The sequence below is a fragment of the Stegostoma tigrinum genome, chromosome 1, assembly GCF_030684315.1.
Source record: "Stegostoma tigrinum isolate sSteTig4 chromosome 1, sSteTig4.hap1, whole genome shotgun sequence".
Lineage (NCBI taxonomy): Eukaryota > Metazoa > Chordata > Chondrichthyes > Orectolobiformes > Stegostomatidae > Stegostoma > Stegostoma tigrinum.
Genome location: NC_081354.1, coordinates 62,176,235 through 62,194,130, shown reverse-complemented (window position 1 = coordinate 62,194,130; position 17,896 = coordinate 62,176,235). Strand labels below are relative to the sequence as shown.

The window sequence follows — 17,896 nt, the reverse complement described above, 5'->3', positions numbered from 1 at the left end:
TTATTAGGCTTATGTTACCTTATTAAAGGTCAGACAGTTTGTGTTTGGTTATTAATAATGTTGATCTAGCATTCTCATGTGCGAGGCCTGTTTGCACATTAAATCGTACAGGATTATGTCGTGTAGAGTCTATAATGAGAGTGCAAATGAAGATAAATTATACAGTAGTATACCCATCAGATGATTTGATTCGGATGGGGGTGCGCTACATGAAACATGAAAAGACAATGCGTGTTTTTGTTAAATAAAAGAACAGGCATAAAGATCGGTAAAGGAAGTGTTTTTTTATTGGACTTATGCAAGAAAATATGTTCTGCAAAATCAAATAAGTTTTTTAAAAACGAAAAACCTGCCTTTAAAGTTTGCATTAAAATAGCAACCTCCCCTGGTAGACGTGTGAACTTTATGACACCACTTAAAACTGAGATCAAAGATGATTTAACATTTTATGAGACACGGTATATGAAAACTCTCCAAAGCAGCATGACATTCATGGGAGCAAAGACAAAGAGACGAGTACACCTTCCAGCTCAGTTTTCATCAGCACTGACGCAGACAGTTTTGTGGATTGGGAGATCTTTGCCATTCAAAGCCCTGGGGATGATTAATGCAATGCCAATTTACTGAAGTGCTCCAAAAATATCAACATGCGCTTTTCATGAGGTGCCTTTGGACACATCACAAACTATTGAGACCGAGATGCGAACCAAAAGCCCGATTGCAGGTTTGTCTACCTCAGTTTGGGTCATTTCGTAAGTGTTTATATCTTACACACACACACACACACACACACACAGTGTGTACATATAAAATTGAAGTCAGTAACAGATTAAAATGGCAGTCAGACTGAAGCGTTAACTTCAATCTGGATGTTCAAAGTCTGTGAGCAGAATTAATTTCTTTTTAAAATGTGACAAAACCTAGCAGAAATTCCACAGGGAAAACAGGAATGAAAAAACAAATCAACGAGATGGATGAAATAGAAGTTTAAAGCGAAATCTGGGAAGTTTAGAAAATCGTTTCTATTTTTGGCGCCACGTCGCCCAGGCCACTTTACGTCGAAAACAGAAACGTGTGCATTCAAGTCGAACGGAGCTCGCTTTGGCGCTTTGAGTGTACATTCAACTACGTTTCTCAAATTATGTCTATCACGAGCGATTTGGACGTTTTCCTGAATAGCCTATGTGATTCAGACACGGTTTTCTTGCCAACGGCTTGTCCTTCCGTGGGTGAGAGAAATGTAAATTCCTGTGGAAATATGTCGGGTGAGATCGGCAGTCTTTTTTTTGAACGCGGTAACAATGCGGGCACCTTCCCCACTCATTCTGAAGCGAATAAAAATTAGCGATTATTTTCTGTGCGGATGATCAAAAATGTATTGATTATAACAATCGCAGAGCAATATAAACCGATTTTGCTAAACAACGATTTTGAACTGATCCCTTTTTTATCCAAATCATACACATGTTGCAAATAGCTGTGTCTTCATATAGCACTTTTCCATTTATCTCGTTTACCGCCCGCTTGCAATTCGTACCCGTTTGGTCAGGTTTCCAACTGCAAGAATGTAGACAACACTAATTTGGTCTTTCCCCCCCCCTTTCCCGCTGCTATCCAGTCCTATATGTACAGCTTGTTACTTCGCCATTCTCTCTTGTTCGGTTGTTCCTGTTTGGGATCACCAAGTGAATTCTTCCTTCTGTCGGTAACTGAGGGGGCGCGATTGAAACGCCAGTTGAAGGTCTCAGTGGGGAACGAACAATGGTGTCTGGCTTTTCGGGACACCCAATACACATCCCAATCCACATCGAGACGAGCCTGTGTCTGATTGAGCACGCTGCCGTCAATCTGCTTAGCAAACGAGACTCAGAGAGTTTACAGGCAGAAGTTAAGTGTCCTCGACCTGGATTCTTTTTGCTTTTGATCCGACTCCTGCCTATCGACGATTTTAAGGTAGTGTGAGCGAAGCTGTCGGTTTTGTGGTTTTGTTCACTCTCGTTTCCGCTGGGCGGGTGTGGGGGGGTGATGCTTTTGGTTTACGATTAGCTGCGGGAACATAGCAACTCGTCCACCTGTAAGAAAATATTCTAGAATGGGAGTGCTATCATTTGCGTTCTACATCAGCCTGGATAGGGGGTAGGTCAAATTTGCGTTGTGTCTGTATGTATGAGTGTGTCTGTGTTGTTATTACAACGGTTCATTTTGTTTAATGAAATTCATGGCTTCGCCGTGGCGTGTAAATCCAGTTTCTCCCAATCAATGTTACATCTTCCTGGAAAAGCCAAACGAGAACGAGGGCTCGCTTTTATGTGGAGCAGGCCCTTTATGTAATCTTGCAGAAATTACTATTTGTTTCCTGCTGTCACTGTGGCCACCGCATCAACTCCAGCATAGCCTTCTTTTAAAATGAACTGTAATAGTCTCCCGAGAAAACAGTCCAGAACAATTCTAGACCGCTGTTGATTTCTTTCTATTCTGCTAATCAAAAAACGTGTGAGCGCGGTCCGAAGCCCATTTCCCAGCTTTGTTCTGTTTAGATCTAATTAATAAGAATGAAGATTTGAAAGGTTTAGTTTTAGGTGGGTGGGGTGGGGTATAAATATATATCTTTAACAAAAGGTTAACTTTGTTCTTCACTTCAAGCTCAGTCAGTGAGCCGCCTCTTCCCCCACCAAACCGCAGGCCGCCGAGGAATTTGCCAAATGTGATTTGATTAGGAAAATGTGATTAAACGGGTTTAATTTCAGGGTGCTCTTCCTGCAATTCATGGAAACTGGACTGTTAGGCAGCGGCTCGCTCCAGGGTTAAAACCGTTTTCCTAATCTGGTCTACACCCGGACCCACTGTAAAAAAATCCAGAAAGGGCGAGTAAAATGAAAGCGGCGGAATACAATTGCCTGTCGATTGTAATCCTTTACGGAGGTGAGAGTGAGAACACGCACATAATAAGTCAGCAAAAGCACCCACTGGACATAGTCAGGAATCCTTTTATTAAGTGGCATATATGTTTTTTTGATCTACATCAGAAATATGTAGATATTGTTTGAGCGCGGCTTCTTCCATTTGGTTTTGAATTGATAGAAACACGTTGAGCGATTTGCGAGGTATGACGTTCTTCACGGCCTTTGGTTTAATTCGACTTTTAAGTGCTTCAGTTTCTGTGAGGGAGCCTAAAACCCTGCCTTTTGATTGCTGCAAAAGTGACCTTACAGTCGGCATGCTTCGGATTTGAGTGTATCGTCTTGAAGAACACGTGTCTGTCTGCTCGGGACTTCAGTGCAGGGTCTTTGCATGTTACATTACACTCCGATGCGGCAGTGTTCTAGAGTTGCCTTTTCGCCAGGACCACTTTCCCATCTCTCGCTTATTGATTGTGTGCCTCATAATTTAAAGCCGAGGTAGGTTAAGAGGCTACAGCTTGCTAATTACAGCGGGCCGAACCAGAGCAAGTTCCGGGCGGAGTAGGGGGGCGGGGGCTTGGGGAGGTCTCGCCAAACTGTACAAACCCAGGGACAAACTTTCGGCAAGCGGTTCTGTTCTGGGTACTTTAATGTCATAGCCCCTTATTTAGTATTCACAAGTATATGCTTACCCGCTGTTTGCAGAAATAAGCGAGCGATATTCATCCTGGTGTTCTTCCCTTTGTTAACACATCTATGTGTTTGTATTGCAGGGCCCCGTCAGTCATGGAGCGAATGTCGCGTTGATACAGTAATACCCTTGATGCTGTCAGCTCGCAAACAGTACTTGTGAAGTTTATATTAATGGCACAGTCAGATAAATATTGACAGCGTGCAGTGTGTGTTTTTTTAAATAAATAGACTTACAAGGACTTTAGCAGTTTGGAGGCTGAATACTTTCGCTTTGAAATGCACAATAGTATTGGAAATTTTGAAGAAGACTGAAAATTGGGCTCCATTTAAAAAAGAATAACACTGATTTGCCGTCGAGATCGTGGTCTGGTCAATTTTGAATGAATGCAGTTGTTTTCTGAACTGGTGATTTTTTATATGCACTGATGGTCCTTTATCAGATCGAAACAACTGTTTTTTCCATAGAAGTTCTTAAATAGCATTTTGGGAAACTTGGGACAGGCAGAGTGTCAGATAAGCCCAAAGAAGATAGTTTTTTTCGTTTTCTAAAATCAAGTGCTTGAGGATTTGCTAGGAGATAGGCGATTGAGCCCTTATTGAGTCCCATTCCCTTTAAGCCAGTGTACCGCCGTTATTCTTGGTTCTAACGTGGTTTTGGAAGGAATTCCATCCTTACTTTCTCCTTTCCTGTTGTGTGACCAACATTCGGACAGACGCTACCCGAGAGAGAGTTGACCTCTGTGTAAACGGGTCGGTGGTTCGCAACGCAAAGGGACCCTTGGCTGTTTATTAGTACTAGCGGAGGCTCCAGACCTCAACCGCAAAGTCGACGAGCGCCGTTGTTACTTGAGGTTACCATTGTAACCTTCAGTGAAAGAAAGAAGGAGTCGGGTTACACACTCCAGCCTCGGTGCTTGAAGTCGCTGAAGCTCTCGAACGTCTGTCCGCGTTGCTTTGATGAGCTGTGGCCCTCTCCCCCTTGCCTGCTGCCTTTTACCCTTTCTCAGGTTGGCTACCCTGAAATACAGGGCAACAAAATTCCTGATCGGAAAACGCACCATAATTCAAATTGGCGTGATAATGTCTTCCTAATAGATTGCCAGTTTGGCGAATCACCTTCACAGGAAATATGAAAGCCCGAAGAGGAAATAGGTGAGAGTTTAGAGTCGCTGTGTTCTGCTGGAACCCACTGGCGCAGGTTATATGAAATGACCGCAATATCAGATGGGTGGAGTCACATAACAGATAAGGGCGAACCTTCAATGTGGAAGGGTGAACAGTCCTCGCACACTCTCACAGGTAGGAAACCACTGAGCTCATGCCCACTGGGTGTTCTCATCTCAAACTATTCATTTGATGATCTGCACCTTCCACGCTTAATTGCTTTCAGGGAAACACAGTTCATCAGCAAGTTAATTTTGTTTAGGAAATTAATTTACCTTATTTTTATGGCAGAACGCCCCTGAGGCACGCAGTAGACATAAGTAAATAAACTTCAATCTTTCTGCATTCGTCTGATTCACCCATTCACGAAACATAGGAAAAGCAAAACAGTGGTTGGGTTTGTTGTTGGAAGCAAGCATTTTCTGCGCATAAAACATTTCAGAAGTGGCTTCTTTCCTCGCTCTATAGTCGAAGGAGGGATCACACGAAAATAAAGTTGCTGTATTATGATTTACGAAAGCGTAACCACTAATTGTGTTTTTTTTAATTGCTGAGTCACTGATATCAAAAATTTGAGCAAAACAATTCTCCAGCATCTGCAGTTCGTACTATCCCGGGTACACGCTCCTGATGACCATGTTTCTAACCATTGCTGATCCAAAACACTAATTGCACTTTGGTACAAGTTAAAGTGGGTTTTGCCGTAATGTTCGGGCAAATTTTTCGTGAGTGAGCGAGTTTAGAGAATAAAATAAACACGCGTATTGCTCCATTTTGTCTAACTCTTCAGTAGATACAAAATAGTCGACTGGCGGCGCCTTTATGTCGCTGCGTAAGCCAGCTTTGCGGAAACCGACCGATCTCAGAGTTCGCAAGGACCTACACAATAATAAACACTACTTCGAAGTGGGCGAACAATTATTTTAATTGCTAAGAACCGGTTGCGCTTACAGTACAAGTAACACCAAAAAGACGGTTATCATAACAGGGCTACTAATGATTCTTGAGCAATTTTGTCGTTTTCAGTAAGCTGTCTGTTTCTTTGCATTGTGCACACACATGAAATTCGAACGTTCTTATTGAAAGGTTCAATTATTACTGATACAAATCAGTTAGCAATGCTCATGGATGTCTTAAAAAGGATAAAGCTGGCACACAATTGAAAAATTCTCCCTAGCAAGAAATTGATCCCTTTAAAAGTTCCTGGAAAGTATGCCATTTTCATTTGGTGACTTCAGTTAAAACTGGAATCCCATGGTGGAGAATATTCAAATCTCCAGAATTTGTGAAATTGAAGATCTTCCTGTCTTACCTTTTCCATGCTTGCTGAAAATGTGAGTGAACAGGCGGTAACAGTCGGAATGAACATTGGCTGAAATCGAAACTCCCATCAGAACTTGTAGACTATCTTCTGAGTCTTTACACGTTAAAAATGATCTAGCGATTGCTGCCAATGTTTGCAATATTCGATCTACAGCAAAAACGTGGCAAGTTGATGCAAGATTGATGTAATTGTCCTTAACTGAGTCATAAAGGTACTGTATATATTTCATTAACTTTTCTTTTCATAAATACAGCACTTTATGACTCATCTTTCATAAAAATAGGTTTTTATTTGAAAAATAATGTGCTTGCATATGTTTATGGTACAGTACAGTGGTGTTAATTTATTGAAACACTTCAAGCTTGCCCACATATATTGTTTCCATTTGTAAATCTAAAGAAAAGGCAGGTCAAACAATCTAGGAGAAAGATATTACATATTGTACATCCTCAGTAATGGTAACTTAGAACATTGCCTTGATTTGTATCAATTATTGTCAACTTGTGGCCATATAAAGTTTATCCCAATGATGTGTCGTAAAACAAGAATGATTTTGAGGAAGGGTCACCGGACCTGAAATGTTAAACTGATTTTTCTTCACAGATGCTGCCAGACCTGTTGACCTTTTCCAACAACTTCTGGTTTTGTTCCTGAAAAATGGTACTTAAACCTTGTGCAATGTTCTTGCTAACTTCTGAGGATCAATAATTCTCAACACTTTATCCTATAAGTTTTTTGCAGTAGATCCTATATAAGTTTAAGTTCTGCACCTAACGTGCTGTAATTAATGAGGTACAAGTTTACACTGCTGTAGACCTATAAGATCATATACAGAGCCAGACATTCATAGAGATAAAGCATTAAATGCCTATATTGTTACTTACAGGGATAAGTGGTATTTAAGTTCTTTCTCTCAAGCATCCAAAGATTCTGCTGCAAGCACGTGTATCAAGTTCATAACCAATGGTAACTTCACATGTAGCAATGAGTTACATTGAATTGATATTCTAGCTTTTGTCATAGTCCTCACTGGAATCACATCTGTATACATTTGATAGTTTGCATAGTCTATTGGAAAGTAATTTGAACTCTGTAGAATCTGGCACAGTATTTCAATTCCCTCTTTAATGACTTTGATACTGTTATGAGTCCAGTCAGCCACAGTCCAGGAATATTGTAAGAAAACAAAACAGCTATGAAGAAGTGTCATGGAAGGCGCTCTGTATTTATCTTCATAGATGTTGCCAGACTTGTTGAGTGTTTCCAACAGTTTCTATATTTCATAGAATCCCTACAGTGTGGAAACAGGCCATTCAGCCCAACAAGTCCACACTGCTCCTCCAGAGCATCCCACCCAGACTCATTCCCCTACCCCTGCATTTCCCATGTATAACACACCTAACTTAAACATCCCTGGACACTGGGCAGTTTAGCATTGCCAATCCACCTACCCTGCACATCTTTGGACTATGGGAGGTAACTGGAGCACCCAGAGGAAACCCGCGCAGACACGTGGAGAATGTGCAAACTCCACACAGATAGTCGCCCGAGGCTGGAATCAAACCTGGGTCCCTGGCGCTTTGGGGCAGCAGTACTAACCACTGAGCCAACATGCCACCCTGCCAATTTATGTATTGTAGATCTTCAACGTCCTCATTATTTTGTTTTTAAATTATTTCAGTTATACTGTATGTAGAAGGGCACATGATTCTGAATCTAACCAAACCACAATCTGTGCTATACACTGTAGTTTATTTTAAATTTTTAAAAATGGAATTACCATAAGATCTAGGTGACCAAAATCAACATTTCAATTATAGATCAAGATTGCTGAATGGCAGCAGGATCTTCTTTCTTTTATTTATTGTACTAGTAGTATTTGTCCCCATATAACTGGCTATGGCAGTGTAGAACAGCCAGTTCATTACTGTGAATCCTCCCTATGCACTCTAATGACCAGATTAAAGGTTTGCATTCTATGGTGATGTCAAAGAAGCAGACCTATCAGCTAGATGTGGAATAGACTGTACAAGGGTCAATTCATCTAATTTTATGTGATGCACTGAATCTACTATATAAATTGTTTAGATATGTTCAGTTTCAGTTGAGCTATTGATTTATATTGTTGGCTTTTGACTACATGATTTTAATATGTGTCTAAATGTGTGCATGCATAGATGTGTGATATGTGCCTACTTAAGTGTAGTCTTAAACTGACAGATGTTGCAAGCATGCAAAATCAAATGTTGAGCTAATGTATCCACAGCCACAGATTAAACATTTTGTATCACAATGGGTGGCTCAGAGTTAATGTGGGAATAAATGCAGCAAGAAGTTAGACTACTCTATTACCAAAGATAAAACAATTTAATCTAAATTGGTCCTGGTATGAAACTAAAGTTAGAAGTGTTAAATTTATGCCATCTAAACAAGAATTTAAGAGGCTGAGTTTGTTTTCTGATTGTTCATCTTTGGAGTTATGGAAACCCATGCAATCTGTAATAGTCATTTTATTTTATGTTTTTGTAGGTCACCTCTTGCAACAAATTAATCTTTTCCCCAAATTTCTTTCACCTTGTAAAGTTTCAGTACTTTCAGTGATATGTACATCTCAAGCTAATTAGCATTTTTTTCTGTTTTCTTAGGCCTGGGGCAGCCAGGAAATCATTACAAAAATGATTTCGTGACTTTCAAACAAAAATATGAACAACCTTTATTCATTCATTTTGTCCCTTTTTCCTTCAACAATTTTGATTTAGCATCTATGATCCATTCCATGGTCCCAAATTGAATCTTCACAGATGTTTTTCTCCAGATCTTTATCTCCAGTGTTATTACAAACCATTAATATTTGGAGGCTATTTGACTGCAGAAAGCATCATTACCAAAGCAAATTCTGTCTTCAACTGACATTTATATCTCCACAGGGACGAATGGGTACTAACCATAACAGGGGATCTTGGATATAACTGTTTTTTTTTCATTTGTACTGATCTTATTGTCTTATCTGCCACTCCTCTGAATTTAGTGAAGACATGATTCAAAAACCAGGTATTTCAGATTCAAACACTTCAGTTTCAAATGCATTTAATCTACCTTCTAATATATGTATCCATTAGTTAGCCTTTTGTCTGAAGCCATATTTAGTACTGTAGTTTATTTGCATATTGAGAGCCGATTTCAAAGGATATTTTCAATGAAGTGAGTGGTTATCACAGTTATGAGATTAGTGAAAATCATTTACCCAGTTTATTGTTGGTAGTATAGATATGCATTGATGGAGATGATAATTAATCTCTGCTTGTAACAGGATATTGGAGGAGTGTGGCACATACTACAAATATTGTTTCTGTTAGTTATTAAGGTCTGGATATTGCTCGAGATTAAAGACATTATGTTTTGCATATTGCTTCTGTATAGTTGTAAGTACTCAAGAACATGATAATGAGTTTGCAAAAGGTGTATGTAATTTCTAAATGTTTCCCTGTTTGTTAAATTCAATGAAATTCAGCATATAGGATTCACTTGTGTCTACAAATTTATATTGACAACATTCATGGGTGAGTGTTTAATGAAAATGTACAAGACTCACATGCAATTATAATGGAGGCATCAAACTATCTATAACAGAATAAAAAATGAAAGAACTGTGGATGCAGTAAATCAGGAACAAAAGCAGAAGTTACTGGAGAAGCTCAGCAGGTCTGGCAGCATCTGTGAAGAAAACAAAATCAGGCCCAATGATCCTTCCTCAGAACTCAGAGTTTTGAGGAAGGATCACCAGATCTGAAATGTTAACTGATTTTTTCTTCGCAGATGCTGCCAAATCTGCTGAGCTTTCCCAGTAATTTCTGATCTTGCATTTAAAATAGAATTGTGCATTACTAAAATAGAGAACAGAGAAATGCCATACCGTTACATTGGATATTAATGTGGTAACATCAAAAGCAATAATTCTAAGTTTGTATAAAAACAGAATTTTGTAAGACTTTTATTGAATGATTAAGATGGCATCAAAAGCATACACGAGTGAAGCTGGAACCAATTTATCAACAGTTAGATTATAAGAGAAGTAAAATAATTTAATCAAATATTTCAATGAGTAAGGCTCAATTCATATGACAAATGTTCAAGTCATGATTTGGCTTTCAATTTTCCATTCAATACTCATTCTAGAAAGAAAGAAGTTGTATTGAAATAGTGCCTTCCAAGTCCTCATGACAATATTTTGTTTTCAATCGTCATCCTTTTCAATTCTCAGCTCCTTCTCTTTTATCATTCAAATGCTTCCCGTTTACTGGTATTATGCAAAGCCACATCATCTTGTTCCCACATGTAGAATGACCTACAATGATCTCTACCAGTCCATAACTCTCAATGCTACCAGTTTTTATGGATGTCATACTGTTTAAATAACAATCAACTGAACTGACATTTTGCCCAACTAAATGATCAAGATGCATGGATTTGCATTGATTCTTTTACCCTCTCTAACTGATATTTCAGGTTAATGACATGTTTTGCAATCTCAAAACATTGTATTCATCCCCATGCTGAACATCAACCTTATATCACCATGAAACAAACTACCAACTTGCGATTCAAATACTCCAAACATTTTCTGATGAAGTTGCCACCATTTTCCATCATTTACAATCTCTTCAAGTACAGTCAAGTTTGGTTGATGTCTCATCATCAATCCTCAGTCAACTGTAACTGACAAATAACCCTGCTGTCCCTTTCATCTCTTACATGGTCATCTCTAACCTCACAGATCTATATTGCTTCTTGGACCATGTTGCTGGAAGGATAAAATTATTATCTTCGGGCTTAACTCTATTCACGGCCTTATTGCTTTCTTTACCTGTAATGCCCTACCATTCTACAACTTCTCTCCTCTTTCAACTCACAGAATCGTCCAAATCTATTATCTCATGCATTCCTCTTTTGCTTTATCTCACTGTTAGTGGCTTAGGTTCACATTCTGAAGTTCCCATTGAATGGCATGGAGTTGCCACATTAGAGCTTTGGGTATAAATTCAATTTACTACAGAAAACAAAGTCAAGTTGTTGCATGCCTAAGTACCATTTTGATGATGTGATCCATGTTAATTACTGATAATCAATTTCTCTGCCACCAAGAATTAACTTTTACAAATATGGCATATTACTCCATTAAGCTTTAATTACTGAACATTTTAAAAATGCAAAGTTTAAAATTAAAAACTTCATTTTTAATTTTTTTATCCTTCCCACATTTTTGTCCAAACTTTATTTACTGCTCTTAATTTTTCTTTTTTATCTGATTTGAAATTCATTTAATCTATTTAAATTCTCAATTATTTCTTGGTGCTGGCCTATTACTTCCATAAGCCTTCAGTTTGACTGGTAAAGGAGAGGTACGGCAGGCCATCCTGTTTATGCACATCTCCATTGTTCAATCTCCCTTACAGTGGTGTTATCAGCTTGCACTTTCAGGCACTGACTGTGCAATAGAATTAAAAACCAAACATGTAAAGGCAAGTTTATCTAATGACAGGTGGTCTTAGATGACCCATCACAGCAAACTGTGGCCCATATTTAGTGTTCTAACACATTTTGTCTTTGTTTTGATTTAAAGAAGGAGTCATGGCTAGCAATTTCCATTTAGTCAGAGAAGACTGGGCAATGTCATATTGGTTATACAAATGAGGCTCTCTAGGATCATCTTTGTTTCTTAATTATATAGATAGGTTAGAAGAAAAATATATCTGTCTACACTTGTCATATAAATATGAAACTTGGAAGTTTGCAATATAGAAAGACTAGGAACATCTGTTATAAGTGATAATAGTACTTAGCATTTCAAGGCTGGATGAGATATGGGTTTGTGATAATTATTCTCCTTTTGGCTTTTACCCAAGTTTGCAGGCTGAACCATAATCCAAGAGCAATACTATTGCTGTAGAAAGCTACATAATCTTTCTCTACTTAAAGGTGAGGGGTCATATTCTTAAAAAGAGAAAAAAATGGATTCTGCATTCCTTCACTTTTTTCTCTTATCAACTTTGTTGCACTTGTAATGAATTTAACAATCAGGTTCTTACTGGTTGTGGAGTAGCTCAGATGTACAGACAGACATCATGTAATTGCTTTCCATGGATATCTAGATACATACAAGGCCATGAACGATAAGCAAGAAACCTTCCCTGTGAATCAAGCTTTATCTTGGACCAGGAGCAACTGATGTGCTGGAGCATAATTTAGAAAATGGAAGGACATGAGATTATGATGTGGCTTAAATATAAGAATGGGAGTTTTGGATTTGAGGCATTGGACAACTGGAAATTACCATAGTGCAAGGAAGGCAGGGATAATGAACAAGTGAGATCTAGTGTGTAACAGGATATGGATAGCAGTGAACAAAAGCAGAAGTTGCTGGAAAAGCTCAGCAAGTTGGGCAATTTTTTTGAGGCAGGAGCAGGCTGAAACAATGGATCTCACTGGGCAGAACACCTCTTTGCAGAACACCTCCGCTCAGTTCGCAACAAACAACTGCACCTCCCAGTCGCAAACCATTTCCACTCCCCCTCCCATTCTCTTGATGACATGTCCATCATGGGCCTCCTGCACTGCCACAATGATGCCACCCGAAGGTTGCAGGAACAGCAACTCATATTCCGCCTGGGAACCCTGCAGCCATATGGTATCAATGTGGACTTCACCAGTTTCAAAATCTCGCCTTCCCCCACTGCATCCCTAAACCAGCCCAGTTCATCCCCTCCCCCCACTGCACCACACAACCAGCCCAGCTCTTCCCCCCCACCCACTGCATCCCAAAACCAGTCCAACCTGTCTCTGCCTCCCTAACCGGTTCTTCCTCTCACCCATCCCTTCCTCCCACCCCAAGCCGCACCCCCAGCTACCTACTAACCTCATCCCACCTCCTTGACCTGTCCGTCTTCCCTGGACTGACCTATCCCCTCCCTACCTCCCCACCTACACCTTCTCCACCTATCTTCTTTACTCTCCATCTTCGGTCCGCCTCCCCCTCTCTCCCTATTTATTCCAGTTCCCTCCCCCCATCCCCCTCTCTGATGAAGGGTCTAGGCCCGAAACGTCAGCTTTTGTGCTCCTGGGATGCTGCTTGGCCTGCTGTGTTCATCCAGCCTCACATTTTATTATCTTGGAATCTCCAGCATCTGCAGTTCCCATTATCTCTGATCTCACTGGGCAGTCGTGTTTGGATTTGTGGAAGGAGGTTGAAGTGAGCTGTGTGGGTCTGAGGAGCTATCAGCTTAGAAGCAGTTGGGGGAAGGCAGGTGGTCATCAGATGAAATGGCACCAGTTACTGTAGTAGATGCAATGGCCTGATGAGTAATGGTGGGGTCATGGTCCAGGGGAAGATAGGAAGAGGTATTTGAGAGCTGGTGCTCAGCCTTTGCAAGGTAGAAGTCAGTATGCTAGACTACAACGGCACCACCCTTATCAGCAGGCTTATTAACAAAGTCAGGGTTAGATTTAAGAGCACAGAGTGCAGTCAGTTTGGAGGGAGATAGGTTGGATTTGGTGAGGGGGAGCAGAGAAATTGAGGCGACTAATATCACGTTGACAGTTCTCAATGAACAGATCGAGTGCAGGTGAAAGGCAAGAGGGAGGGGTCCAGGTGGAGGGGCAGAGTTGAAACTGGGCAAAGGCATCTGTGAGACAGGGAGAGGGCTCTTGTCCAAAGAAATGGGCGTGGAGGCGAATACAGTTGAAGAAGAGTTTGACATCATGTTGTGCCCGAAATTTGAGTTTCAGATCAAGTTTCCAGCTCTTTCTAAACTCACCTCTCCCTGGTACAAACTGAGTGATGCATCACAATTGAATCAAGTTGGCTTCAAAGTCAATACAATAACATTTTTGTTCACATCTCTTTAATCCATAAACCACAGGAACATGTCCCTTGTGCAAACATTTTGAATTTTATTATGAAAAATTACCATTTCAAAGAACATCTTTTATGTAATGCAAACAATGGCATCTATCACTTTGGTCGTGTAAACCAGAGAGATTTCAGCATTTTGTATTGGAAACATTCCTGATAATAGCTATGGTGCACAAGCACAGAAGATGTTAATTTTGACACCCCCCAGAATAGTAAACATGATTTTTAAAGCTGTTGCTTGCAAAAAAATGCAAAGTCATCAAATTGTAATTGTTATTAAACAGAGACAGTATGTCAACATATTTTTAATGAAATCTATATGGTTTGCTAAAATTGCTCTCATTATTATTCGAGTTATCAAATGAAAAGGCTTCCAGCACTGAAACATCAGCAATCGTGATCTGTGCCGATTGGAATTATATTTGTAATAAAATCATTGTGTGACATCTGTTATGAAACAGGATACTTTAAAAGCAAAAGATGATATTAGTCTGGATGTAAGACATGGTTGAGAGTTGCTAACAATCAATATGTTTTCAATTTGATAATCGTAATGACAACTACATTTTCTAAAGTTGCACAGTTGTCAATACTGTCATCTGATGAACTAAGGAGCTGGATGATACTTGGAGCTGCTACTGGCTTGTTCTATTTCTTAGCTTGCATTAGTTGGCAAAGTTGCAGTGATTATACACTTTCACCTTCATTAACTGCATATTCACCTGGAATTTTTTCTTGCATTCACATGTCCCTTGCCCCTTATTCATTCATGTTAAACCCTGTGTTATTATCAGAGTGATTCTGATGATCCCTGTTTCAGACCTTTGATTAAAGTGGAGTCCTGATTCACTTTTGTCCTGTTGGTCATGAGATCTGTGCATTCTGGCCTGATAGATTTTGGACACCAATTTGTTGCTGGTCAATTGAAACGGTAAAATAAATAGCATAGGGTTACTGGTGATCACAAAGTACATGTTGAGTCAAGGAAATGTGAACATGTCATGAGATAATTAGAAATATAGTCATGTGTATCAGTGCAAACATGATTGGGTAATCGTGTATTAACTTGGAATTTGAACAATGTGAACAAAATTGTGTAGAAATAGTGGTGAGAAAATTGTAACCTTTGGATTGGAAATTATTATTTGTAGAAATAGTTGATTGGAAGTTTTTAATCTGTAAAAATAGTATAAAATATTTGTTTTTGTAAAAATTCTTTATGCTCTGTATCATTTTGTTAATGCATGCTTTAATGAAAACTGAATAAAGAAACCAGATCCTCATCTGCTGTAAGAGAAAATAAAGGGTTAAATTCACTTGTTCACTCATCCTTTCTTTGGGCAAACATTTCCAAGGCGTGTTCTCTGACATACTTTAATTCAAATAGAAAATTTGTAAAAACTCTAGAGAGGTGGAGGAAATTATCTGGACAAGTAATAGTGTGAGACCAGTGAACCACCCATCCATATTCAAGTATTCTACTACATGAGCTCCATTTCAAGAAGGATATTACTGGTTTGGATTAAATAAACTAATTCAGCATTGGCACCTGCTTTCTCACCATGTCTGAGAAAACCACATTTTCAAAGAATGGTCAACAGTGACTGCATTATTCTTCATAGCACAATACCACATTCAAATTCAATTGATATTCCCCTAAAAAAGCTAACAAAAACAATCAGCATGCCAATACAGTAACTTTACCAAAGATGGTCATCAGAATAAAAGGATTCAAATTCACATTGGCATTTTTACTGGCCTAAGATTTGTAGAATGCTAAGAGTGTGAAGCTGGAATTTTTCCCAGAAGTTTATGCAGAAAAATATCTTGATCATAAACCCATTAGACAATAATCCACACATGGAAAAAGAAGATGGTGGGTCACGTTAGAGACTCCCTGAGCAGATTGTCAAAGTCATTTAGGAAAATGCCTCATCAGAATTTTCAGACAAAACCAATACGTAGTAGTGAGAAAGAGCCTTTCTGTCAGATCATTCTTGTACAGCAGGGATCTTACCCTTGGCATGCTGCCTTCAAAGCTGCAGCAATAGGAAAGGGACAGTTGTCTACCTCCTCCTGGAACTTGAAGAAGGTTTAGTAAGAGACGCTGACTAGTTTTTTGTCAAATTTCATTCCAAACAGGTCTATAAAGCAGGATTGTGTGCTGCAGAGGTGCCTCGAAGGGATACATTCTGAGACAAGTGTCACCTGCCGTTGCAGAACTCACAACTTGATGAATAACATTTTTTGTCAGTAACTGAGTATTGCAGACTGACACATTTTAAAGTCCAGGACTATGCACTGTGGGAAGAATTAAAGCTTGGGCCAATTGCTGCAAAGGTTTTAATGGGGAAAGAGCACTGTCCAATGTCTGTCTGCCATAACATGCATAAGGATTGGAAACTATGTGAAACCCTTTGGCCAATATCATTGCTGTAGACTGTACATTTAAAATGTCATATTTAATTGTAAGTTTATTGAGATGCCTCAAAGTGCTACATGCTATATGGAATTAAATTGAATTGTTTTGCATTTTCATTAATGTCTAATTCGAACTGTAATTCAATTGTAATTACAAAGGTAATTTCACAATAGTTTTAATGAAAAAGAATGTTTTGAGGGAAAAAAATTGAGCCCACAGGCCCGAAGTTCAGCCAACGATGGACTTAAGCCTCCAGCAATGTATTGTCTATGAGTTCCAGCCAAAGAGACACGTGAGGAAGCTCAAGAATTTACTGAGGGCATTGTTGAGCTCGCTACTTCTGCGAGCATCCTTGAACGGGTTTCGGAAGAAACACATCAGGATGTATGCAGGGAGTTAGTTAGAAGAGTTGTTGGGTAGAGAGGAAATATAGAGAAGGAGACCGAAAGCAGCCTTAACATCTGCTGTGAAACTAACAGGAAAGCTCTTGAAGCTCCCAGCTATAAATTCAGGCATGCATTTTTGAAAGTTTTATCTTTTTATGGAGGCTTCCATTGACGCCTTTAAAGATTGCTCATTATGTCACACTGAATCATGATTATCGTTGCCTTATGCTAACCCAGAGCCAGTGATGGCAAGGTTTCCCAATTTTGTGAAAAGGGCCGTATCAGACCCATGTTTATATGAACATCCTAACACATGTTTCTAGCTTCATCTGGATATCTTTTGGTGTTCTTATCAATGTGATGAATAGTACTGTTCTCGTGGGGAAATGTATGCAACTGTTATCAGCAATATCAGACAGATAGTCGCTTGTCTCATATCTGCAAAATGAGGACGTCGTTGTGTTCACCGTTGGACAATTCCAGATGCAGCCCCTGATTACAGATGTTTTCTTCTGTTTTCCCAAACTGACTCAGTGTCAATGACACAATTTGCTTCAATTCCTGGAGAAGCCAAGGATATACTTACAGAACTCTCAGATTAAGTATATTTTATGATGCTTGTGCAATGTGCTGTGCAGGTAGTGCTGTGCCGTAGATAGGTTTAACGAACGATGAACAGCTAAGGATCCTGGGATTGTACTCATTAGAGTTTAGAAGGTTGAGGGGAGATCTAATAGAAACTTGCAAGATAATGTATGGTTTAGAAGGGGTGGACGCTAGGAAGTTGTTTCCGTTAGGCAGGGAGACTAGGACCCGTGCGCACAGCCTTAAAATTAGAGGGGGTCAATTTAAAATGGAAATGAGATGACATTTCTTCAACCAGAGAGTGGTGGGCTTGTGGAATTCATTGCCACAGAGTGCAGTGGAGGCCGGAACGTTAGATGCCTTCAAGGCAGAGATCGACAAATTCTTGATCTCACAAGGAATCAAGGGCTACAGGGAGAGTGCAGGGAAGTGGAGTTGAAATGCCCATCAGCCATGATTTAAATGGCGAAGTGGACTTGATGGGCCGAATGGCCTTACTTCCACTCCTGTGTC

The 17,896-nt window shown here is 39.6% G+C and overlaps 1 long non-coding RNA gene across 2 annotated transcripts in view; it reads left to right on the top strand.

Annotated features, from left to right (window-relative positions):
- The first annotated feature begins 469 nt into the window (after nucleotides 1–469).
- The window catches only part of LOC125455178 (uncharacterized), an 89,505-nt gene continuing 72,078 nt past the window's right edge, over nucleotides 470–17,896 (top strand). Inside the window, exons 1-3 of one of the 2 annotated variants that reach the window (XR_007248174.2) lie at nucleotides 470–724; nucleotides 1,619–1,953; nucleotides 3,674–4,892. This is a non-coding gene — a long non-coding RNA (uncharacterized LOC125455178). Of the gene's footprint in view, nucleotides 725–1,618; nucleotides 1,954–2,039; nucleotides 2,137–3,673; nucleotides 4,893–17,896 lie in introns of those variants that run through there. The other variant, XR_009445732.1, reaches the window with a different exon arrangement.